Genomic DNA, 25201 nt, shown 5'->3' with positions numbered 1-25201 from the left:
CTGGGATTACAGGCATGAGCCACTGCGCCTGGCTGAGAAGTCCTTTTTCCTGACCTGTTCAATGGGAGACCTCTAGCTATACACACAGGTGTTTTTTTAGTCACAATCCCTTCGGCATCCTCAGACATGAAAGCCTTCTTCCTGTTTTATTTACAAAACCCACTGCCTGTTCTAATCCACTACCTCTAATCTCCTGAAGCCCCACACTCTGCATGGGGCCACCAGTCCCCGAGGCAGCTTTGATGCCGCACATTTGCATCTGGGAACACAACTCTGGTTCTCTCTCACATTCGGAAACCATGGGGATAATGAGCAGATGTTTCTCTAATAACAAGAAGATGTGCAGACTCCGACACATGAGAATAGTTTCCAGTCCGTAAGTTAATTAGCAAGCTGGGGAGCCCAGATAAATAGAGCTTTCTGTTTCCTTTCCTGGAGTCTAAAATATCTGATCTGGAGGTTCCCTCCCTACTTTCCCCTCCACCTCAGACATCAGGATTTGAGGGGAAACATTTAAATGCCTGATAATCTGTGTGCATGGAACTGGCTTCTAAGCAGCCACATGGCCTGTGTTCCTGCAGCAACTGCCACTTGTAGATACACAGTCAGTTCTCAGTGATTTGCTGGCTGTCTCTCCATCCCCAACACCCCCAACCCTGGCTCATTTGTTCTTCATATTTACTTTCTCATGGGCTTCATGGCAGCATTCTTGGAAGTAGAGAGGGGATGAGAGTTACGGAGCTTTATATGCCAAGCCCTTTGTTAGAGGCATTTTTTTTTCTTTGTCTCATATAATCTTTAAGGCATCCCATGAGGGAGGCATCATTGTTTTCCTTTGCTGTACACATGGCAAAACTAAGTCTTAGACAAGTTAAACTACTATAGCTGTTAAGTGGGGAAAGAGATTTAAAGCTGGGTTTAACATAGCAGGGCTCAAGTTCCCCACCTTAGGCCTTGGACCTGAGAGTTCAACCAGTCCAGTTCTCTCTTTATTTTAAAGGTGCCCATAGACTTCCCAAGGACATGCATTGACGATGATGGATCTAAGGGCAGAAGTCGGGCCTTCCAGGCCTCGGGTTCCATTTTGCCCACTCTGTGGTTCCTTCCCCCCACCCTGCCGTTAAAAAGTCTGCCCTACTGATCTTCTCTCTTCTCTTTGAGAAATGGTGAAAATAGGAATGGTTAGTGTTTTCAAGCAGGTTGAACAGTCTCTAGAAGACAGAGAGATAGCCCGAAGATTATCTCGAAATCTCTTCCAGCTAGAAGACCCAGTGTTTGTTTGTAAAACATTTAATACTCAGCATTTGAGACTCAGTCGAATGAGTGTGTTCCCTGGTTGATGGTGTGTTTACGGACTATCAGTGGCTGTTGCTAACAGTACTTTGAAACAAGAGACATGTGTTTTTAATAGAATTGCAAGTTTTATGCCTTGTTAAAAATACTGCCGTGGCTGCTGGCTGGGGGGAATCAGGGAGCTATGAATTCCATCCTCAGTCTGCTGGGGCAGGGGAGAGGGCCTGGCTGAGGATGGCCTCTGCCCTCACATTTGCTTTCCTTCCTGTGGCCCTCCCTGTTTGCTCTTGGGAGTGACCACTGGTCACCAGCTGGTCTTCTCAGCTCCACTCATACATAGAAGAGCACTGGGCTTCATGCTCTCTGAATGGGAAGAACAAAGCACTTTTTATTTTCAGAGAAGCTTTTGCCTTAATTGTAAAGAGCGGCCATTGGATTTTGTGGAAAGCCTAAATTACAGAGTGCTTTAGGGAACCAACCCAAATGCCCATCAATAATAGACTGGATAAAGAAAATGTGGCACATATACACCATGGAATAATATGCAGCCATAAAAAAGAATGAGCTCTTACCCTTTGCAGGGACATGGATGAAGCTGGAAACCATCATTCTCAGCAAACTAACACAGAAACAGAAAACCAAACACCGCATGTTCTCACTCATAAGTGGGAGTTGAACAATGAGAACACATGGACACAGGAAGGGGAACATCACACACTGGGGCCTGTCAGGGGTTGGGGGCAAGGGGAGGGAGAGCATTAGGACAAATACCTAATTCATGAGGGGCTTAAAACCTAGATGACGGGTTGATGGGCGCAGCAAACCCATGGCACATGTATTCCGATGTAATAAACCTGTACATTCTGCACATGTATCCCAGAACTTTAACAAAAAAAAAAAAAAAAGAGAGAAATAAATGTATCCCTCTGGCTTAAGGGAATACTTTCTGCATGCTAGCGCCTGGGGTAAAAGCCAGACCCCAAGGAGGATAATTGGTCATTCTCACATTGCCCAATGCAGCGCCTGTCCCAAAGTGGTGCCTAGAGGTCCTTCTTTGACTTCAGTTTTCAACACAAGATGTGTTCTTTTTTCCTGATTGTAAAAGAAATCACTGTATAAACATGAAGTAAATTTTTATAAATAATTTTGCCACCCATAGATACTGTTCTTTTTTTTTGAGACAAGATCTTGCTCTATCACCCAAGCTGGAGTGCAGTAGCACGATCATAACTCATTGGAACCTCAACCTTCCAGGCTCAAGCAGTCCTCCCTCCTTAGCCTCCTTGGTAGCTGGGACTACAGGCATCCACCATCATGGCTGGCTAATTTTTGTATTTTTGATACAGACAGGGTTTCACCATGTTGCCCAGGCTGGTCTCAAACTCTTGGGCTCAAGCAATCTGCCCTCAGCCTCCCAAAGTGCCAAGATTACAGGCATGAGCCACTGTGCCGGGCCAATACTGTTCATTTCTAAGACATTTCTTCCAAATCTTTTTTTCCTGAGTGTATGTATACATGTAAATAGAATGTCTATAACACTGGAATCATAGTCTGCATTTCACATACTGCCTTTCCCACAACAAACAGCACATTCTTATTTCAGTAAGGATCCTTCAAAATGTGTTTCTTTAAAATCATAAGTGCATCCATCCAGTGGATGCGCCACAGTTGACTTAAATAGTGCTCTTTTCCTCAAATATTGTGACTGCAGATTTTTCCTATTATAGAAAATACTGTAATATTCTTGCCCTTTGCTCTGAATTACATGAAATGTTTCTTTTGTTGGAACTATCGTTGCCTTTTTCCCCATGCTAGATGATGAATGTGTTCTAGCAATGTAAATCAAATTACCTTTTAAATGCACAACTCCCCTCACCTAAGTTAAGAAAACTGGTATTGTTTGGCAAAGAGGGCCAGATCTTAAAAATAAAATAGAGAGTGAGAATGAAAGAATGCACATTACTTCAGCTCTTACGGAAACCTGGATTGTATTGTGCAAATTATGAATATTGGCTGGGCACAGTGGCTCACGCCTGTAATCCCAACACTCTGGGAGGCCGAGGAGGGTGGGTCATTTGAGGCTGGAAGTTCAAGACTAACCTGGCCAACATGGTGAAACCCCGTCTCTACTAAAAATACAAAAATTAGCCAGGTGTGGTGGCACATGCTTGTAGTCCCAGCTAGTTGGGAGGCTGAGGCAGGAGAATCACTGGGACTTAGGAGGCGAAGGTTGCAGTGAGCCGAGATTGTGCCATTGCACTCCAGCCTGGGCGACAGAGTGAGACTCCATCTCAAAAAATACATGTATACACACACACACACACACCTGGCTCTGTTCCCTCTGGAAGTTTACTATCTACTCCCAAGGAAGCCTGATACACACACGGGAGAGAAATAGAGAATAATTTATGAAAGACTGTAACAGGGTGTCAACATGGTGGATGAATTGGTACTAAGAGAAGATAGAAAACAAAGAGAAATTCCTTTTATTTTCTGGTGCCATTAAAGACTCCTAGACAGAGATAGAATTTGAGGTTTGTCTTAAATATCTAAGATTTAAAAAAACAGAAAACTGCCTTGTGTTGAGCTCCTACAATGTGCTTGGTATTTCATATATGTGATTTATTTCTTACAGTAACTCCATCTAATTATTGTTAAAGGCAATTAGACCCTTACAAAAAATATACAGTACCTTAAGTTATAGATTAGTATAATAAGATTGGAAATACTGTCAAATACAGTATGACTGAAATGGACACAGGACAATAAATATTTTAGAAATGGAAGAAATCAGGGCAAAGGGAAAGTATGAACAGGAAGAATAGGATGGGAAGAATGTAAACTCTATGGGGGGGGGGCAAGCGTGGTGGCTCACGCCTATAATCCTAGCACTTTGGGAGGCTGAGTCGAGTGGATCACCTGAGGTGATGAATCCCAACACCAACCTGACCAACATGGCGAAACGCTGTCTCTACTGAAAAATACAAAAACCACCTGGGCGTGGTGGCGGGTGCCTGTAATCCCAGGTACTCAGGAGGCTGAGGCAGGGAGCATTGCTTGAACCCGGGAGGGAGGTTGCAGTGAGGCAAGATCGCACCACTGTACTTTAGCCTAGGCGACAGAGCGAGACTCCATCTCAAAACACCACCACCACCAAAAAAACCTCTATGAGGGGAAGGATTCTTTGCTGGTTTTATTCACTGATGGATCCCACACAACTGGATTAATGGCTGAATATAGTAGGTGTTCAATAAATATTTGTTGAATGAATGAATGAGGTGGCCAAGATGTTTGCTATATGGTCCTGTTGAGGGGTGACAATGTGGTAGAGCCCTCACTCTCAGCGCCTCCTCAGCCTCCGCATGCACTCTGGCAGCACTTGAGGAGCCCTTCAGCTCACCACTGCACTGTGGGAGCCCCTCTCTGGGCGGGCTGAGGCCGGAGCCGGCTCCCTTTGCTTGCCTGGAGGTGTGGAAGGAGAGGCGCGGGGGCAACCGCAGCTGCCTGCGGCTCACAAGCCAGCACAAGTTCTCGCAGGCCACTCGGAGCCCCGGCCACCAGCACGGCGGGCCCAGGGCAATGAGGGGCTTAGCACCCGGGCCAGCAGCTGCGGAGGTTACACCGGGTCCCCCAGCACTGCCCGCCTGCATGCACCCCGCTGGAATTCTCGTCGGGCCTCAGCTGCCTCCACACGGGGCAAGGTTCGGGACCAGCAGCGGGCCATGTCCTAGCGGCCCCCTCCGAGGTGGGCTCCCACACCGCCGGAGCTTCGGCTGCCCCCGGCTCTGTGGTGCCCAGTCCCCATCGACCACCTAAGCGCTGAGGAGTGCAGGCGCGGATCCAGACTGGCAGGCAGCTCTGCCTGCAGCCCCTGTGTGGATCCACTAGGTGAAGCCAGCTGGGCTCCCCAGTCTAGTGGGGACTTGGAGAACTTTTATGTCTAGCTAAGGGATTGTAAATACACCAATCAGGAATACACCAATCAGTACTCTGTATTTAGCTAACCTAGTGGGGACTTGGAGAACTCTTCTAGCGCTTTGTGTCTAGCTAAAGGATTGTAAATGCACCAATCAGCATGCTGTCAAAATGGACCAATCAGCATGCTGTCAAATGGACCAATCAGCGTTCTGTAAAATGGACCAATCAGCGCTCTGTAAAATGGACCAATCAGCTCTCTGTAAAATAGGCCAATCAGCTCTCTGTAAAATGGACCAATCAGCAGGATGTGGGTGGGGTCAGATAAGGGAATAAAAGCAGGCTGCCCTAGCCAATCAGTGGTAAACTGGTCGGGTGTCCTTCCACAGTGTGGGTGGGTTGTTCTTTTACTCTTTGCAACGAATTTTGGAGCTGCTGGTTCTTTGGGTCTGTGCAGCGTTTGTGAGCTGTCCGCGAGGCGTTTGTGATCTGTAATATTCACTGCGAAGGTCTGCAGCTTCACTCCTGAGGCCAGTGAGACCACGAACCTTAACGAACAACTCCAGGAGTGGTGCTTTAAGAACTGTATAATACTTACCATGAAAGTCTGCAATTTCACTCCTGAAGCCAACGAGACCATGAACTGACCAGAAGGAAGAAACTGCGGACTTACCTTATTTAAGAGCTGTAACGCTCAACCTCGAGGGTCCACGGCTTCGTTCTTGAAGTCAAGGAGACCAAGAACCTTCTAATTCCGGGCACACAGTGTACATTGCTAAGTGGCCAGATGTAGTTTTGAGTTTTGAGTTCCTTGTAAACAAACCACATGGAGTAATAGGTTCAGCAAAGGCCTCAGTTTATGAGTAAGGTTCAGGTTTAGTAGTCAGTGGGGACAGGTTTGGGCCAGGTTATATCTAAGAGAGATGGGCATCTATTGCAAAGGGCAGGACTGGTATGGGCAGTAGGGGCTGGTGCACAGAGGAGGCAGAGAAGCAGGGTTTGGCTGGTAGGGATGTGGTGAGTGAGGAGGAGCCTCTTGACTGGAGCCAGGAGCACGGTGAGCAGCTACGAAAGAGAGTCTGGGCAGAGTTATTTAAAAGCAAAAGCAGGCTGAGAGTGTGGCTCACACCTGTGATCCCAGTACTTTGGGAGGCCGAGGAGGATGGAGTACAAGGTCAGGAGATTGAGACCATTCAGGCCAACATGGTGAAACCCCATCGCTATTAAAAATACAAAAATTAGTTGGGCGTGGTGACAGGTATCTGTAATCCCAGCTGCTACGGAGGCTAAGGTAGAATTGCTTGAACCTGGGAGGTGGAGGTTGCAGTGAGCTGAGATTGTGCCACTGCATTCCAGCCTGGCAACAGAGCAAGATTCTATCTTAAAAAAAAAAAAAGCAATCCTGTCATTTCCTTCCTAGACCTACAACCTCTGTTTTGAATTGAATTATACCTGCCTCTTTGCAAATTCATTTGTTGAAGCGTTAACCCCCAGTGTGACCGTGTTTGGAGATAGGGCTTTTAAGGGGGTAAAGTCAGATCTTAAGGGTGGGGTCCTCATCCAGTAAGACTGCTGTCCTTGTAAGAAGAGGTAGAGAAACCAGAGCTTGCTGTCTTTCTGCTCATGAGCAGAAGAAAGGCACAGCAGAAAGTGACGAGCCAGGAGGAGTGGCCTCACCAGAAGCGAGCCCTGGCAACGTCTTTATCTTGGACTTTTAGCCTTCAGGACTGTGGAGGAAGTAAATTTCTGCAACAAATCACCCAGTCTGTGGTATTTCATTATGGCTAATGTGAGTAATACAGTCTGTGTAGAAAGATAGCGCCACACCCACATGGAGAGTCCTGCAAATGTGAACTTGCCTTTTTTTTTTTTTTTTTTTTTTTGAGGGGGAGCGCGTCACTCTGTTGTCCAGGCTGCAGCACAGTGATGCAATCATACTTCACTGTAGCTTCAACTGCTGTGTTCAAACGATCCTCCTGTCTCAGCCTCCTGAGTAGCTGAGACTACCAGGTTCAGGTGATTTTTGTCTTATTTTTAGAGACAAGAGTTTCCTTATATTGTCCAGGCTGGTGTCGAAGTCCTGGCCTCAAGTGATCCTTCCGCCTCAGCCTCCCAAGATGCTGGGATTACAGGCGTGGTAGAAGAGACTTGAAGCATTACCAATTCTGAGATGCTCCTTTTCTGTTCGGAAATATGTGAGAGCTGTCTCACATCCACCTTGATAGTAACAGCAGCTCCCGGGCCCTCATTCTCAAGAGAGATGTAACAATACTAGGTTGGGGGAGGCAGGAAGGGCACACCCATGTAGTTGAACCGATCAAGTCCAGTCTCTTCAATTTTGGTCTGGCGTTTTTCACTGTATCTTTTGCAGCCTATTTATCTAAATCCGTGGCCCTTCCCTGCCCCCTTCCGAGCATATATATGACTCACCCACAATTATAAATTAAAATTGTACACCGCGGGAATAGATGGTGGGGGGATAGCAGTGGTCACTGCATACCCCTCATTGACAGCATCTGGTTCTAACCATAAATAGCCCATGGGAAACCAGTGTCCTAGGAGAGGGGCCACGTGGCGGGAGCCTGGCCATTTGTTTTTCTTTGGCTGTCTTCTGGCCAAATGCTTATTTCTCAACTGACTTCTGTAGCCCCCAGAGCTGGCTCTTTCTTTTTTCACTGTGCATCCACTGAAGATCATCCAAAGGTCTCAAAGTTTTAAAGAGAAACTGATGCTTCTGTTTTGTCCTAAGGGGAAATGCTATTTCTGAAAATCACCAATTCTTTGTAAAGTTGGGTCACCATGTACATTATGCACTGACCAATTGAGGGAAGTAAAATTCACCTCCTCTACATAATGAATAGAGCTCCCTAGAATTGTGCAACACGATGGTCTGAGACTAGAATTTCACGTGGGATTGGGCCAAAGTCAATTTAGGGTCACCTTCAGCTCAGGACTAACTGTGTGCTGCTTTGATAACCCATTAAGGGAAGCCCAGTATGTTTTCTTTTCTTTGCAACTTGGATCTTGATGGCCTAGGTAGTTTTTAGCAAATGTTTTTGTTTTATTTTTTTGTTTTTTTGGTTTTTGTTTTGTTTTTTTGAGATGAAGTCTCAATCTGTCACCCAGGCTGGAGTGCAATGGCACAGTTTTGGCTCATTGCAACCTCCATCTCCTGGGTTCAAGCAATTCTCCTGCCTCAGCCTCCCGAGTAGCTGGGATTACAGGTACACACCACAACACTTGGCTAATTTTTGTATTTTTAGTAGAGACGGGGTTTCACCATGTTGGCCAGGCTGGTTTCAAACTGCTGACCACGTGGTCTTCCCACCTCAGCCTCCCAAAGTGCTGGGATTACAGGTGTGAGCCACCATGCCCGGCCTTCAACAATTATTTTTAAATTATTATGATGATAAGGCCAGTTGCTGTGGCTTAGGCACTTTGGGAGGCTGAGGTGGGAGGACTGCTTGAGCTCAGGAGTTCAAGACCAGCCTGGGCAACAAAATGAGACCCCCCCGCCATTTCTACAGAAAAGCAAAAACTCAGCCGGGCATGGTGGTGCACACCTGTGATCCTAGCTATATGGAGGCTGAGGCAGGAGGACAGTTTGAGCCCAGGAGGTCAAGGCTGCAGTGAGCCTTATGGCAGTGCACTCCAGCCTGGGTGACAGACTAAGACCCTGTCTCAGAAAAAAAAAAAAAAAACAAAACGAGAGAGAAGGTGAGAGCTAAGGTGTGTCCTGGGCCATTTTTCTCTTCAGCACAACTTGAATCATAGGGAAATGTGGGTTCAGAAGAAGCACCTCCTCCCATAACTCTAGGGCTTTGACTTCACCAAGCTTCCTTCAGTATCTTCTCCAAGGCCATAAAGTCATGTCCGCTGGGTGCGGTGGCTCACGCCTGTTATCCCAGCACTTTGGGAGGCCAAGGCAAGTGTATCACCTGAGGCCAGGAGTTCGAGACCAGCGTGGACAACATGGTGAAACCCCGTCTCTACTAAAAATACAAACATTAGCCTGGCATGGTGGAGCATGCCTGTAATCCTAGCTACTTGGGAGGCTGAGGCAGGAAAATCGCTTGAACCTGGGAGGCAGAGGTTGCAGTGAGCCAAGATCGCGCCACTGCACTCCAGCCTGAGAGACAGAGTGAGACTCCGTCTCAAAAAAGAAAGAAAGAAAATTGTATCAACACATTTCTCTAAAAACTGGTTGAAAAGGAGCCACTTTTGGAGAGTGTGCACGGGGGAGCGGCTTCTTGCCCCTAACTCTGTTCCTATGTTGAGGAGATTTGGGGCTAAATGTTGAAAAGCCGGCGGGGCGCGGTGGCTCAAGCCTGTAATCCCAGCACTTTGGGAGGCCGAGACGGGCGGATCACAAGGTCAGGAGATCAAGACCATCCTGGCTAACACGGTGAAACCCTGTCTCTACAAAAAAAATATACAAAAAACTAGCCAGGCGAGGTGGCGGGTGCCTGTAGTCCCAGCTACTCATGAGACTGAGGCAGGAGAATGGCGTAAACCCGGGAGGTGAAGCTTGCAGGGAGCTGAGATCCGGCCACTACACTCCAGCCTGGGCGACAGAGCGAGACTCCATCTCAAAAAAAAAAAAAAAAAAAAATTTTTGAAAAGTGAAGAACCCGTGAAGGAAGTGGCTTAGAGGTAAAAGGGAATTCGAAGAAAAATAACTGATCCACAAAATTTAGTTTGAAAAATACATGTAGAGAGCATAAACTACTTGAACTTCCTCTTTGGTTGCTGGACTGTATTTCTGTGATCCCAGTAGCACTCTGAGGCTGTCACATGGGTGACAGTTTTGCGTATTTGACATGAATTACACTAGTGAATGATGTGGAGATAAGTGTAAGTAAATTAGTGCAGGTTTGTAGTACTAAATAAAGTTTTGATAAATCAGTGTCATTAGTGCAAAATCCATGCAGAACTTGGATTTTGGAGTTGGCTGAACTTCTATCCAAATTCCGACTCTGCAGCTTGCTGGTCACCTTGAGCTTGTTTCTGGCTTCTTTGACCCCTAGTTTCCTCATCTATAAAGAATAGAGATATGGCCAGGCATGGTGGCTCATGCCTGTGATCTCAGCACTTAGGGAGGCCGAGGCGGGTGGATCACCTGAGATCAGGAGTTCGAGACCAGCCTGGCCAACATGGAGAAACCCCGTCTCTACTAAAAATACAAAATTAGCTGGGTGTGGTGGTGCATGCCTGTAATCCTAGCTACTTGGAGGCTGAGGCAGGAGAATCGCTTGAACCTGGGAGGTGGAGGTTGCAGTGAGCCAGGATTGCGCCATTGCACTTCAGCCTGGGCAACAAAAGCAAAACTCCCATCTCAAAAAAAGAAAAAAAAGAATAGAGATATAAGAGGCTACCTCATTAGGTTGTTGTGGAAATTAAAGGAGATAACCTGTTTGCAAAGCACCTAGTACAGTGTCTGTCGTGGAGGAAATCTTCATTTAAAATAAAAAATGCTCGTTGTATGAGCATTTAAATGAAGCATTTAAATAGAAGCATTTAAATGAAGATTTCCTCCACGACAGACACTGTACTAGGTGCTTTGCAAACAGGTTATCTCCTTTAATTTCCACAACAACCTAATGAGGTAGCCTCTTATATCTCTATTCTTTTTTTTCTTTTTTTGAGATGGGAGTTTTGCTTTTGTTGCCCAGGCTGAAGTGCAATGGCGCAATCCTGGCTCACTGCAACCTCCACCTCCCAGGTTCAAGCGATTCTCCTGCCTCAGCCTCCAAGTAGCTAGGATTACAGGCATGCACCGGCGCGGTGGCTCAAGCCTGTAATCCCAGCACTTTGGGAGGCCGAGGCGGGTGGATCACGAGGTCAGGAGATCGAGACTATCCTGGCTAACATGGTAAAACCCCGTCTCTACTAAAAATACAAAAAAAAAAAAAAAAAAAAAACTAGCCGGGCGTGGTGGCGGGCGCCTGTAGTCTCAGCTACTTGGGAGGCTGAGGCGGGAGAATGGCGTGAACCCGGGAGGCGGAGTTTGCAGTGAGCCGAGATCGCGCCACTGCACTCCAGCCTGGGAGACACAGCGAGACTCTGTCTCAAAAAAAAAAAAGAAATAAAAAATAAAAAATGCATGTTGTAAAAAGAAAAAAGACACACAAAAAAGTACATGTTGCAACAATTTCCAGCCATGCCTTGTGATAGTAACTGTTGTTTGAGAAGCTCTTGCCAGCTGCCGAGTCTCTCTGGGATGCCTCCAAGCCTTAGCATTCAAGCTGGGGTCAGAGCAGCTAAAGGCATTTGTAGACACCAGGGTCCGTGCCAGATGTTCATCATGGATTGATATTGGTAAAGGGATCTGGACTGCCCTTCTTCCTAAAACAAAACCAGCAAGGCTCATTCCTTGTGGCTTTGCACCAGAATTTGCCATCCAACTTAATTAAAGGGCAGAGGGTCCATGTGCACACTACTAAACCAGAACACGTACTGTACCCCGAGCTACTGTGTATATGTGTGTCAGGGGATGGGAAGGAAAGTTAAAAACAGAGGAGAGGGTCTCTTTGCTCTTCTTACCTAGGGGGAGCTTTTCAGTGAGTTCCTGCATAAAGACCCCAAAGCAGAAGCAAGTCTATGCTTGACTGCACATGTGGCTTAAGCCAAGGGGGACTTTAAAGGACACGCACAAGCTGGAGCGTGTGCAAAAGAAGCATTTCCCTGGAGCTGTCGGTGCAGAGAGGTGGAGGGAGGTAGCGGTCACTCCTGAACTGTGACTCAGGGTGGGTGTCTGCTGCGGTCTCCACCCACTTCCTCTGTGACCCTGAACTAGCCATGCCTCCCCGACAAGCCTCAGTGTCCTCATCTATAAAATGAGCCAGATGGAACCTGTGAACTGGAGGGCCACCGAAAACTTCAGCACGACAAGCCCCTCCCCGATCCATGATTGCCCGTGGCTGGAGCAGTGTGAGGGTTATCTGCTGCAGGCCTGCAGGCTTGCCTTTGTGAATCTGAGCCAGTCACTGGCTGCAGCTCTCAAAGGCACCAGCCTTAGAAGGAGGGGGAGTTTGCCCTTTGTATTCTTTAAAAATAGAATAACAAATAGACAACACTTGGAACCTTTGAGTCTGGAAGTCGGTAATTAACTTGAGTTCTTGAGAAATTGTACATGTCAGCTTAAAAGAGGGAAGTTGGTGGTGAACTGAGGGCTAGGCTGTGGGTGATCAGAAGTGTGGCGTCTCGGTCCAGGATGCAGGTCCCTGACTCAGGTTGGACATGGTAAGGCCAGGGCACTTGCAGGGATCAGTGTGAGAACCCAGAGCCCTGAGGAGCACTTATAGTTGCCGTGGAATGGGTCCTGTGAACAGATCATCCTGGTTATCTGTTGCTGCAGTACAACCCACTCCAAACTCAGCGGCTTAAGAGAATAGTTATTTTATTGCTTATGATTATTTGGGCCAGGAATTTGGGGAGAATTTGGTGGGTCAGTTCCCTGCCTCACATGGCATTGACTCAGGTTTCTTGGTGGAATTCAGCTCATGTCTGGGCTGGTCCAGAAGTCCTAGGAATGTTTTGCTCTCAGGTCAGAGACCTTGGCAATGAGGAGCTGGATGACTGGGTTCAGCTGGGGCACTGCGATGGCTGGGCCTGTCTCTCTCTCTCTCTCTCTCTCTCTCTCTCTCTCTCTCTCTCTCTCTCTCTCTCTCCCTCTCTCTCTTTCTCCCTATAGTCACAGGGCCTCTCCTTTTCCATCCTGTCTCTCCAGGTGGCCTCTTGAGTGGGGTCGCTAGATTTCTTACATGGCAACTCATGGCTCCCAAGAGAGAGTAAGCAAAGCTGCTAATTCTTCTAAAGGTTAGGACCCACATGGCATGGTGCATTTTTGCCATATTCCATTGGCCGAGCAGCCACAGAGTAGCTCAGATTGAAAGGAGTGGAGGAATACACTTTGCCTCTCGATAGGGAAGTGACGTGTGTGCACAGAAGAGCGCAGGAATTGAAGGCAGCTGTCTTTGAGGATAAAGCTGGAAAAGGATTTGGAGTCTGGGGTCGCGTTAAGGGCAATGGAGGGTAATGATGCCAGAGGGTCTTTGCATGTGCAAGGGTGTTAGCCTAACTGTGCCAGAAGATCAAAACTCCTGACTGCAGGAGTGAGATGTACCCAACATGAGCCTTCTTTGTTCCTTGCATTCTATAGTAAATAATTCTGACCCAGTGATCTGCTAACTCTGACTATGGCTGCCTGGACCACAGTGTTGAGAAGGATTCTGAGACCATGTCAAGCTTTAGTGCCACGATGGACTGGTCATGTTTCTCTTGGGTATGGAATTGAGGAGTGGCCTTGTGCCGTTTAGATTTATTCCATACCTGGGTCTGATCATGCTGTGGTCTCACCAGCAGGGAGACAGGTATATTCATTGGCCTTAACATTTGCCATGTTTTCCCATATGCCCCGTTTGCAGGGCTGGCTTCCTTCTCAGCGACTGCCTGCAGCCTCCCTGGCCTTCGAGGTCTGCCTCCTTCTCCAGGCTCTGCTGGAGGACCCTAGCTTCTGGATTTCTATAACCTTGGGCTAAGTGATTTTCCCCCGTGAGATACTACCGTGCATTGTTAATTATCTTTTCATCTGCATACTAATTATTCCCAATTAGGCTGCTTGATAATTGAAATCAAGAATATTTCTTGGTATCTGCTGTGGTTTGCATATTTGCGCCCTGCAAATCTCATGTTGAAATTTGATCCCTAATGTTGGGCCTAACTGGAGGTGTTGGTGTCATGGAGGTGCATCCATCATGAATGGCTTGGTGCTGTCCTTGTGGTAATAGTGAGTTCTTCCTCTATTAGTTCTTGTGGGAGCTGATTGTTAAAAAGAGCCTGGCACCTCTCTCCCCTCTCTTTTGCTTCTTCTGTCACCATGTGATCTCTACATGACAGCCCCCCCCCCTTTTTTTTTTCTAAAGGCAAAGTCTCACTCTGTTCGCCAGGCTGAAGTGCAGTGGTGCAATCTTAGGTTCAAGTGATTCTTCTGCCTCAGCCTCCCGAGTAGCTGGGACTACAGGCGCGTGCCACCACACAGAGCTAATTTTGTATTTTTAATAGAGAAGGAGTTTCACCATGTTGGCTAGGCTGGTCTCCTGACCTCAGATTGTCCACCTGCCTTGGCCTCCCAAAGCACTGGGATTACAGGCATGAGCCGCCACGCCTGGCTACTCCACTTTTCATTCTACCATGAGCAGAAGCATCTTGATCACCAGATGCTGATGCCAGCACCATGCTTCTCGTATAGCCTGCAGAACCATGGGCCAAATAAACCTCTTTTCTCTATAAATCACCCAGCCTCAGATATTCCTTTATAGTAACACAAATGGTCTGAGATGGTATCCATCCTTCTGATACCCAGTAAGTACACTGGCATTTCTCCTGAATGGCAGTAACTAAAGACAGGTATCAGAAGATTTGAATATATTGAATCTGTCTTTCCCTGCAAACAGGCATCGATGATGGAAATAGGTTTGTAGCCACTAGGTTGGCTCAGTAAGTTTTACCAGGGAAGTTTACTGGATTGGAAATAAGGGTGGCCAGCTAAGGCTGAAGCAGAACTGTGGGTCAGCTACCCCCAGAGGCTGGTTCCAGTTGCGGTTGTCAGGCAACCAGGGCTAATGCATGAGTGATTCCTAATGCTGTATCTGTGGGTTCCACTGTGTCTAGGCTTCCACAGTCCTTGTTGTTTGAATGATCATGTAGATACTTCCATCAATATTCTGGTAGATGGATGGGGGATGTTTAAAGACTCTAGAGAGGGAAATAGTATCATTGAGGAGGCAGGAGAAACTTTTGGCGGTGTTATGGGAATGGGAACAGGTCATCAAGCATCCCTATTATGCAACCTCATACCGTCCAAGGAAAGGTTTTGTTTCTTTTTGCTGCTGGAGAGCTAATGTTTATCTGGTGCTTATAATCCCGTATCTGCAGCTCAAAATTGAGAAAGTGGATTTGGCAGAATTCTTTTGAGTCATGTACTGCTCTATTTGAGTTCATCTATTTGGGCGCATAAAGTCCCTAGAGATAATGTTAAGAAACAGACACATAATTTATGTTACTTTATTTCTAAGAAATAAAATGCCTGGGGCCGGGTGCGGTGGCTCAGGCCTGTAATCCCAGTACTTTGGGAGGCGGAGACGGGCAGATCATGAGGTCAGGAGATTGAGGCCATCCCGGCTAACACTGTGAAACCCCGTCTTTACTAAAAATACAAAAAAATTAGCCAGGCATGGTGGTGGGCGCCTGCAGTCCCAGCTACTCAGGAGGCTGAGGCAGGAGAATGGAGTGAACCCGGAGGCAGAGCTTGCAGTGAGCAGAGATAACGCCACTGCACTCCAGCCTGGGCGACAGAGCGAGACTCCATCTCAAAAAAAAAAAAAAAAAAGACAGAAAAAAAAGAAAAGAAAAAGAAATAAAATGCCTGGTTCTGTGGAAACTGGGTTGGTCCATGGGTTGACAGGGCAAGGTGGGAAAAGTCAACATCTTAATTTTGGGCAGGACTCTTAGACATCTGACTTCTGTCTGTTCCTCTCCGGTCTCAGGTAGAGAGGGCTTTGTAGTAGAGGGCTTTATAGAAGAAATTTCTTGAAGAAACTAATTCTTCAAGATTAGATTGGTTCTTCCCTGGAGACAAACACCCATGGCTGACATACCTGGGAAGGTTCATAGGTTTTTGGATGCCCCATGGGAAAGTCATGCTTCTTCCTGATCTAGTGATTCTATGGGTCACCCAGCATCCCCACTGAGTTTCCTTGTGCACATCCAGGAACCAAATAAATCAGGATCTATTTTGTGATCATTAAGAGACAGAGGCAATTAATGTTATTTATGACATACTAGAAGCCGGATGACATCTTAAAGTAAATTCAGACTCATCAAAGGAAGATAAAATTATATGTAGCTCAGCCACAATGTCAAATGAATTAATTTTATTGACTTTTTGGTAGCTGGTCGCCTAAAAGTTGTTCACTAGAAAAGCCACTTAGTCACAGGCTCCATTTTACCAACTGCTAAGAACAACAGCAGTAACAAGTATAATTTGTTGATCCACTGTGGCCACTGTGCCACATGTTTTGTGTACCCACGACCTCATTTCATCATTCTGGACTAATGGGAGCTTCTGATGCCACCATTAAGAAATAGATACCATAAAAGAGCTGATTCCTTCATCTCTTTGTTGGTTTACATGGCTTTTGTGAAGTCATTCCTGAAAAGGTTGATTCTTGACTTTGATGTAGCAAACATTGACTGAATCTTCCTGCATTCTCTCAGCCCGTGCAAAGCTCTACAGGGCATATGGAGAAGGCCCCTCTTCTGCTATTTCTTTGCTCTTCATTCTTGCCCCAAATCCATGATCTCACAGTAGATTAGGGACTGCCTGTATATTAATTTGGCCCATCTTCTCCCCAAACTAGCTTTCTCTCTCACTTCCATTCAATTTCAACATAATGACAGATAGAACGAACACCTCTTTCCCTCTTTTGAAGAGGATGTACTTTGCACTGCTTGGAAGGAATGAGTTGTTAATTTACAGTTACTGAATGCTTATTCACATTCAGCCATCTGTTTTAAAATGTACCCAGGGTTTGTTTTAATCAGGTATGGTAAGAGACACAGACATGGAAATGGCTGTCATGAAGAAAGAAGCTTATACTCACAGATCCTTAGAAACAGAGGCCTAGAACACCACACGGGGCCACACCTGGACACACTGGGTCAGGAGGCAGAAAGAAATTGAGGGGAAAGTGTGGGGAAATGTCTTTATTGTGGTTTTTGAGGCAAGGAATGGGCAAGGCAGGGTAAGCAGGTTTAGGATTGGCAAGTTTGTTGTAGGCCAGGCACGGTGGCTCACACCTGTAATCCCAGCACTTTGGGAGGCTGAGGCAGGCAGATCACTTGAGGTCGACGGAGTTCGAGACCAGCCTAGCCAACATGGTGAAACCCTGTCTCTACTAAAAATACAAAAATTAGCCGGGCGTGGCAGCGTGCACCTGTAGCCCCAGCTACTGGGGAGGCTGAGGCAGGACAGTTGCTTGAATCCAGGAGGTAGAGGTTGCAGTGAGTTGAGATTGTGCCACTGCACTCCAGCCTGGGTGACAGAGCTAGACTCAGTCTCGGAAAAATATAAAAAATAGAATTGGCAAGTTTGAATAATTTTAGTGGCCTTTGGGGCACAGGGGCTGTCCCCAGTGGTTTGATACCTGGCCCTGGAATGATTAGGGCAGGGGGCTGGCTCTGTGTGAGAGTTCCATCAAAGAGGTAGTTGGTGGGGAGGTGGGTGGCGGTGAGAGGAGGTAGGAAGGCCTCTTGATTGATCGGTTAACATACGAAAGGTGGCCGGGGCGGTGCTCACGCCTGTAATCCCAGCACTTTGGCAGGCCGAGGAGGGTGGATCACGAGGTCAGGAGTTCAAGACCAGCCTGGCCAAGATGGTGAAACTCCATCTCTACTAAAAATACAAAAAAATTAGCCGGGTGCAGTGGCAGGCGCCTGTAATCCCAATTTACTTGGGAGGCTGAGGCCGGAGAATCGCTTGAACTCGGGGGGAGGTTGCAGGGAGCTGAGATCGTGCCACTGCACTCCAGCCTGGGTGACAGAGTGAGACTCCATCTCAGAAAACAAACAAACAAAAAACCATATGAAAGGTGTACTGAAGGCAAGTGGTTTGTTATCTCTAAGAATTGGCTAGCTCTAGGAGAGGAAGTCTCTCCCCAGGCAACAAGGCCCCAGATGCCAAAACATTAAGAATACAGAAGATAAGAAAAAAGAGTCAATAGATCATTCTTTAAAATATTTACCCAAGCCGGGCGCGGTGGCTCACGCCTGTAATCCCAGCACTTTGGGAGGCTGAAGTGGGCGGATCACGAGGTCAGGAGATCGAGACCATCCTGGCTAACACGGTGAAACCCCATCTCTACTAAAAATACAAAAAATTAGCCGGGCGTGGTGGCGGGCACCTATGGTCCCAGCTACTCGGGAGACTGAGGCAGGAGAATGGCGTGAACCTGGAAGGTGGAGCTTGCAGCGAGCCGAGATCGCGCCACTGCACTCCAGCCTAGGTGAGAGCAAGACTCCGTCTCAAAAAAAAAAAAAAAAATTTATCCAAGAGACAGTGTGTATTGGGTGCCGGTTCTGTGTGGCCTTTGCGAGTCTAGACCCAGTGTGGTATTGGAGCTAGTCCTGGGTGTGTGGGAGGCCCTCAGTTAATGTTTGCTCCATAAGTGCTGAATGAATGCTTCAAACTTGTCACTGGAATATATAGATGTGCCTAAATCGCCGTCTCTGCCCTCAGGGAGAATGCAGTCTAGCCTGGGAAAGAGATGCGTACATATATTTATTATAACATGATCATTGCCATATTAAAACCCACAGTCATGTCCAAACCTACTTCTCCTAGGGTCCTTGCTACCAGAGAATGGTGCCAGTAGCTTACCTGGCCATTAAGTCAGAACTTGAGTGATCTTAGCTCCTCGCTTGTCCCTGCTTCCCTCCTCCTTAACCTCCCCAGCCTTCAAGTTTGGTGCATTCTGTCTTCTGAAGCTGTCCCTGAATTTGTCCCTTCTCCATCTCCACTGACAGTAATGAGAGATGCCACGTGGCTGCGCTCCACCAGCCCCTCCTAGAGGCCTGGTTAGAGTGGGAGTCCCCATTCCCGTTGTCCTCTGTGCCACGCAGAGCCTGAGCACTAACTCAGAGCAGCTGTCACCAGCTGCATCTGGGAGGGGACAGTGCAGGAGGGAAGGCGGGAGCCCTTCTGGGGGCTTTGCCACCCAGGGAGTCCTGCTTCAGATGCTCTGTCACCTCTGGAAACCACTGTCTCTGGAAGGAGCCTGGAGCCAGCACAAGTCCCAGGGACAAATTTGTGGTAGACAGTTTGACTCGGCCCCTCCCACCTCCTCCTTGCCTCTCTTCCTCGCCTCTCTTCTTCTCCTAATTTCCCTTGGGGCTTTCTGAAGGGGTCTGGCTTGACAGTGCTGTCAGCTCCTCCCTATAACTCATTCTTGCATTAATGGAATTTAAAGGTCACTCTTTCCGCTGGTTTCGGTGCTGTGAAAGAGCAGAGGAAGGAAGGTGAGATGCTAAGGAGGGCAGGATGCGTGTGTCAAGGAGTAACTTCCCAGTGGGGATGGCGAGTTGGGAATCTGCTGATTTATGGAGGACAGCCCTGTATGTTTCCCAGCGCAGGGCTGTAATTTGATTTTCCACCTTCCCAGCCTAGGATGTGAAGAATAATCTGAGGAAAGAGCCAGATGGGCCTGGCGGAAGAAGGTTTGGTAGCCAGAAGCTCCAGTCCGGGTTCCATGGTCTGAGTCTGCAGGCTCCAATTTGAGGCTGGGAGGCCTGAAAGAAAGGTATCTTAGTCTGCCTGGGCTGCCATAACAAAGTACCACAGGCCGTGTGGCTAAACAACAGACATTTATTCTCCTACAGTTCTGGAGGTTGAAAGTCCAAGATCAAGGTATTGGCAGGTTTGGTTTCTTCTGAGGCCTCTCTCCTTGTCTTGCAGACGGCCACCTTCTTGCTGTGTCCTCTTCTGTGCTTATGCATCCCTGGTGTCTGTGTCCTAATCTCCTTTTCTTATTAAGCCACTAGTCAGGTTGGATTAGGGCCCACTCTAACAACCTTTTCTTTTTTTTGAGACGGAGTCTTGTTCTGTCACCAGGCTGGAGTGCAGTGGCACGATCTTGGCTCACTGCAACCTCTGCCTCCTGGGTTCAAGTGATTTTCCTGCCTCAGCCTCCCCAGTAGCTGGGATTACAGGCGCATGCCACCACACCCAGCTACTTTTTTGTATTTTAGTAGAGACGGGGTTTCACCATGTTGGCCAGGATGGTCTCGATCTCCTGACCTCATGATCCACCCACCTCAGCCTCCCAAAGTGCTGGGATGACAGATGTGAGCCACAGTGCCCTGCATAACAGCCTCACTTTAACTCAGTGACCTCTTTAAAGACCCTATCTCTAAATACAATCACATTCTGAGGTACTAGAAGTTAGTTTCAACATATGAATCTGTGGCAGGGGTCACAATTCAGCTTGTAACAAGTGGGTAGCACAGTGTTAGGAAGGCCTTTGAATTGCTGTTCTCACAAATATTCAGGTGGCCAATAATTTGTGAGTCAATGGTGTCCATTCAATAAAATGTTGAGTCATTGGATTCCACTATCTGATCTAAGAGCAATTTTACTAGCGGAAAATAGGATGCTGTGTGAAGTGTGCAATCTATTAAGTAAAATTCCAGCAAACAGAATGGGCACAGAAAAGGGGAAAACTGTTGAACTAAGCAGACTAGAGGTTTTGAGTTTTTGCTATAATACTTGCTTACTTGCACAATTATTTTTTCATCCACTGCACTTGCCGACAAAACAGTAGCAGGTGCCAGAGTTTTAAAGTTTCTGGGTGACAACTTGAAACTGACAAAACTCCTTGTACTAAATAAATTTTCGCTATATATTTGGAAAAACTCACTATTATTCAGTTTTAGCAATAGAAACATCACTAGTATTCCAAAGGAACATAGTTGGAGAATCATTAAGGGAAGCAAAATCCCTGTGTTTTCTCTAATTAGAAGATTTAGGGAACAAATAGTACTTTTCAATGATTACAGAAAGAAAGACGACTTGGGAAGCTAATGATTTACAGTCTAGCTTCTCCATCCATTTTTTTCATTTAGTCATTTAATCAACAATGATTGACTGAGTGCCTTGAATATGCATAACATTTTGCTAGAGACTAGTGATAGAGAAGTAAATGAAACTCAATCTCTGCCTTGAGGACCTCAGTTACCAGTTAAGAATTTTAGTTGCAAAATACAGAATCAGCTCTAGCTGGTTTAAGCAAAGAGGTTATTTATTAAAGCAGCTCCAGCAGAGGCAGAATTGGCCTGGAAGCAAAGCAGCCAGTCCAGGCAATGCACTGCCCCAGTGGAGATCTTTCACTCATATCAGTGCCCTGGCACCAGTGCTGGATGCTGAGTACAAGACACTACTTTAACCTCCTCTGCTGTTGTCTCCTGAAGTTGGGTGTCTGCAACTGCCTTTACCAAAATGGCTTCCAGAAGACGGTGGCTGCTTCACCCCTCTCCCTGCTGATTGGCAGAGCCCAGATCACATGTCTACATCTTAGCTACAAGGGCAGCTGGGAAAGCAAGTTTCTGCCCTCTGCCTTAAAGATGTGCAGAATCAGAAGACGGGAGCTTCTGCAAATAGAATGTGGAAAGGTAATGGGTAGCCAAAAAGCACAGCAGGTATCCATTCTAAGCTCCCAGTCTAATGGAATAAACAGACATATGTTCAGAAACTTCACAACATAGTGAAAAACGAAGCTATACTCGAGGTATGCTTATGGCATGATGATATAGGGAAACTTCCCCTTTGCCTCTGAAGGTTCACAGCAAATCAGCTGACAAAGGACAGATTAATAGGGGAAAAAGAATACAAGTTTATTTCACCATAGTTTTATGTGCCACAGGAGCCTTCAGAATGAAGACCCAAAGATTCAGGGGAAAGTGTCCATTTTCATGCTTAGGTTTAACAAAGTTTGGACTGCCATGTGGAAATATGATTGGACAAAAAGTGTATGATCTAGCATGAGTTGGCTGAGTGGGGAAACCTAGCAAGTCCTATCTGTGGAGCTTCTGCTTGGCCTGTCTGTGCAGTGTTCTTTGCTCCTGGGGATGGGGCAGGACCCTCTCTAGAATGGAAGTCTTGTGATCTACAGTCAAACAAGATAGGTCAGATCATTTCTTTATGGACGGTTTTTACACAAAGGTTGGGGAGAAGGTGGGAGTTAGGGTAATATTTTTAGGTTTTATGGCTGGCTTTGGAGAATAGGGGTTCTGGTTTCTCTGAACCGCCTTGGGGAAAAGGCATTCGAGTTTCTTTGGGTGGCCTTGGGCTGGTGGGGAGAATGAGGGAGTCAGAGACAAGAGGGCAGGAGAAGGTTGGAGAGAGCTGCTTCCAATGCCTTCATTTTGGGTTATTTTCTGAGCCCCAACAGTGAAGACCAGAAAGGGAGCTGTTAACAGACTGGCGTGGTCAGGGAAGGCTTCCTGGAGGAGGTTATGGATGACTGAGTACATTCTGATGGATGAAGCAAGAGAGGAGCAGCTTAGAGTTAAATAAGAACAAGGACCCTCACTGTCTGCCTCACTTAAGATGCCTCCACAGTGAGTATGCCAGATTAGAAAAATGGAAACTGATGAAGCCAGAAGAAAAGACAGATTGGAGAGAACCCATGTGAGAACTCCCTGGAAAGTGCTCAGCCCTCCCCACATAGGGCTATCCACATAGTTGCCTTTCCTTGTATCCTTCTCCCTCCCAACTCTGTTTTCTTCAGATGTCCTAACAGGTTAGGGCTTCCAGTAGGAAATATACAGTGCCTTTTCAGAGGGGCTTTTTGGAAATACAAAGCCTGACTCCAAATACCTGGCTCTTTTTTCTTTTCTTTTTTTTTTTTTTTTTTTTTTTTTTTAGAAAAAGTATTAGGAGACTAGTAAGGAAAGCAAAGAATAAAGTGAAACGTACAAGCCGCTCTGTAACTAGCATGTATATATTTATGGGCTATCTTTAAAAAAGAAAACCAACCTCAAAGGCAATTAAATTATGCCTAATGCTTTGCGATTTTTTTCTGCCTTCCCTATCTTAGATTTCTTAAGAAATTAGTCTTAGCTGTCTCAAAAAAAAAAAAAAAAAAAAAAAAAACATGAGTCTTAGCAGTGCCTTGCGGTTGTGTTTGGTCAATAAATATTTATTAATAATGAAGAGACTAAGAATGAGGATATTTTAAAGGCGGAGATTGGTTTACAGAGCTGGTTTATGGGAATCTACTTCCCTTTAAATCTGTTTCTCCTCTGGATTTCCTCATCTCCATAAATTGCATCCCTTAGTAATTGGCTTCACTCAGACACATAGCCCAGCCTTCATTCCTCCCTCTGTCACCCCACGAGCCATCCATCAGCAAGTCCTGTCTGCTCGAGCCCAACATCATCTTGAATGTCTTCTTCTCCCCAGGTACACTGCTTCCATCCCCAAGCAAGGCTGCTTCCTCCAGCCTAGACAACCTCACATTGCTCTTCTCTAGACCGTTCTCACTGTAGCTGAATATTTCACAGCAGAAATGTCTCTTTTGCATAAAACTTTCCAGTGCTGGTTTCCCATTGTTCTTAGACAAAATTCAAGGCCTTGTGTGAGGCAGCCCCTGACCACACCACACCACACACTCTGCTCCTCCCTGTCACCTTGGCTAGCCAGCCACACTAACCTTCAAGCCATTCCTCCAGCATGCCCTTGGGTTCCTGACTCAGGAGCTCTCCCACTGCCTGGACGGAGAGCCTGCCTCCTCCTCTATGGCCTCCCACCCTCTCCACTCTGTGCAACTGATTTCTTATCTTTTATGTTTTTCCCTTTCATTTTGTTTTTATTATAGCATGTTTGCTTAATTTACAGCAAGTAGAAAATAAGCTGAGTCTTGTTTTGATCCAAACATTGATGTTTTAAAAGTTGTACACAAGATTTGTTAAAAAGAACGTATAAAAATGCCTTTTTATAAGCTTCTGTAAGAAAGAAAATACAAAGTTTAACCCCACAACTTTCCTGTTTGCTAGAACTGCAAACTACTACAGTTTTTTGTTTGTGTTTGTTTGTTTGTTTGTTTGTTTGTTTTGAGATGGAATCTCACTCTGTGGCCCAGGCTGGAGTGCAGCGGCGCAATCTCAGCTCAGTGCAACCTCTGCTTCCTGGACTCAAGCGATTCTTCTGCTCAGCTGCCCAAGTAGCTAAGATTACAGGTGCCCACCACCACACCCGGCTAATTTTTGTATTTTTAGTAGGGATGGATTTCACCATGTTGTCCAGGCTGGTCGTGAACTCCTGACCTCAGGTGATCCACCCTCCTCGACTTCCCAAAGGGCTGCGATTACAGGCGTGAGCCACCGTGCCTGGCCCACTGCCACAGTTTGAAATAGACTTTTTGTTGTTTATACACCCAGGAAAATCTAAAGAAACGTGCATATAAGTGATTGCATAGCAGAACATGAACATTAACTGCAAACAATAAAGAAATGAAAGTTAGAAATACTCCCAAATATACAAAGGTTCTAGAATCAGTGCTTTAAACACATTCTGCAAGCAGTATTTAAAAACCATTGTTTTGTTCTTTACAGGCAAAGCCTAGATTACTAAAACCAAAATTGAAAAAAGTCGTCCTTTAAAAAGAATCATTTCTCCTTGATAATTCTTACTTATTTCTGTAAGCAAGCAATCTGAGATTTTTAAAGATGCTAGTTTTTTGGGGTTTTTTTAATTCCTGGAATGAGATTGGACGTGTCAAGTCACTTTTGTCCCCAAAATGATCTTTCAGAGAAATACTAGAAATTATCAATGGTTAAGGGTATTACTTCTTTATTTTTAGTCAGGTATTACACTGATAATCAAAAACTCAAAAGATGTGACTCTTGCTTAAAACTGACTGATACTTTTTCCAAAATTACTTTAAATTTCATGGCACCACAGGATCACCTGGAGTGAGAGTGTTGTCCTTCAACTTGCCTCTTATTTTATTATTATTATTATTATTATTATTATTATTAGAGACAAAGTCTCGCTCTTCTCACCCAGGATGGAGTGCAATGGCGTGATCTCGGCTCACTGCAACCTCCGCCTCCCCGGTTCAAGTGATTCTCCTGCTTCAGTCTCCCAAGTAGCTGGGATTACACGCGTCCACCACCATGCCTGGCTAATTTCTGTATTTTCAGTAGAGATGGGGTTTCACCATGTTGGCCAAGCTGGTCTCGAACTCCTGACCTCAGGCGATCCACCCACCTCGGCCTCTCGAAGTGCTGGGATTAACAGGTATGAGCCACCACGCCTGGCCCTCAACTTGCCTCTTATTGGATAAACTGAGGTGTGGAAGGCAAGCCTCTCTCATAAAGAGACAGGCAAATTTTGATATAAATGCATAGGCCAAGTGCTATAAACATCCAGTTTCAG

The 25201-nt window shown here is 46.2% G+C and overlaps 1 protein-coding gene across 6 annotated transcripts in view; it reads left to right on the top strand.

Moving 5' to 3' along the window:
- LOC105473016 (PDZ domain containing 2) overlaps positions 1-25201 on the top strand; it is a 480967-nt gene that overhangs the window by 60451 nt on the left and 395315 nt on the right. The window contains exon 1 of one of the 6 annotated variants that reach the window (XM_071099062.1): positions 11275-12450. The exons of the other annotated variants lie outside the window; for them this stretch is intronic. The gene's annotated coding sequence lies outside the window, so the exon portion shown is untranslated. Of the gene's footprint in view, positions 1-11274; positions 12451-25201 lie in introns of those variants that run through there. 6 annotated transcript variants of the gene reach the window in all.

Source organism: Macaca nemestrina, chromosome 6, assembly GCF_043159975.1.
Source record: "Macaca nemestrina isolate mMacNem1 chromosome 6, mMacNem.hap1, whole genome shotgun sequence".
Classification (NCBI taxonomy): domain Eukaryota; kingdom Metazoa; phylum Chordata; class Mammalia; order Primates; family Cercopithecidae; genus Macaca; species Macaca nemestrina.
This window is presented reverse-complemented; position numbering and strand designations above follow the sequence as displayed.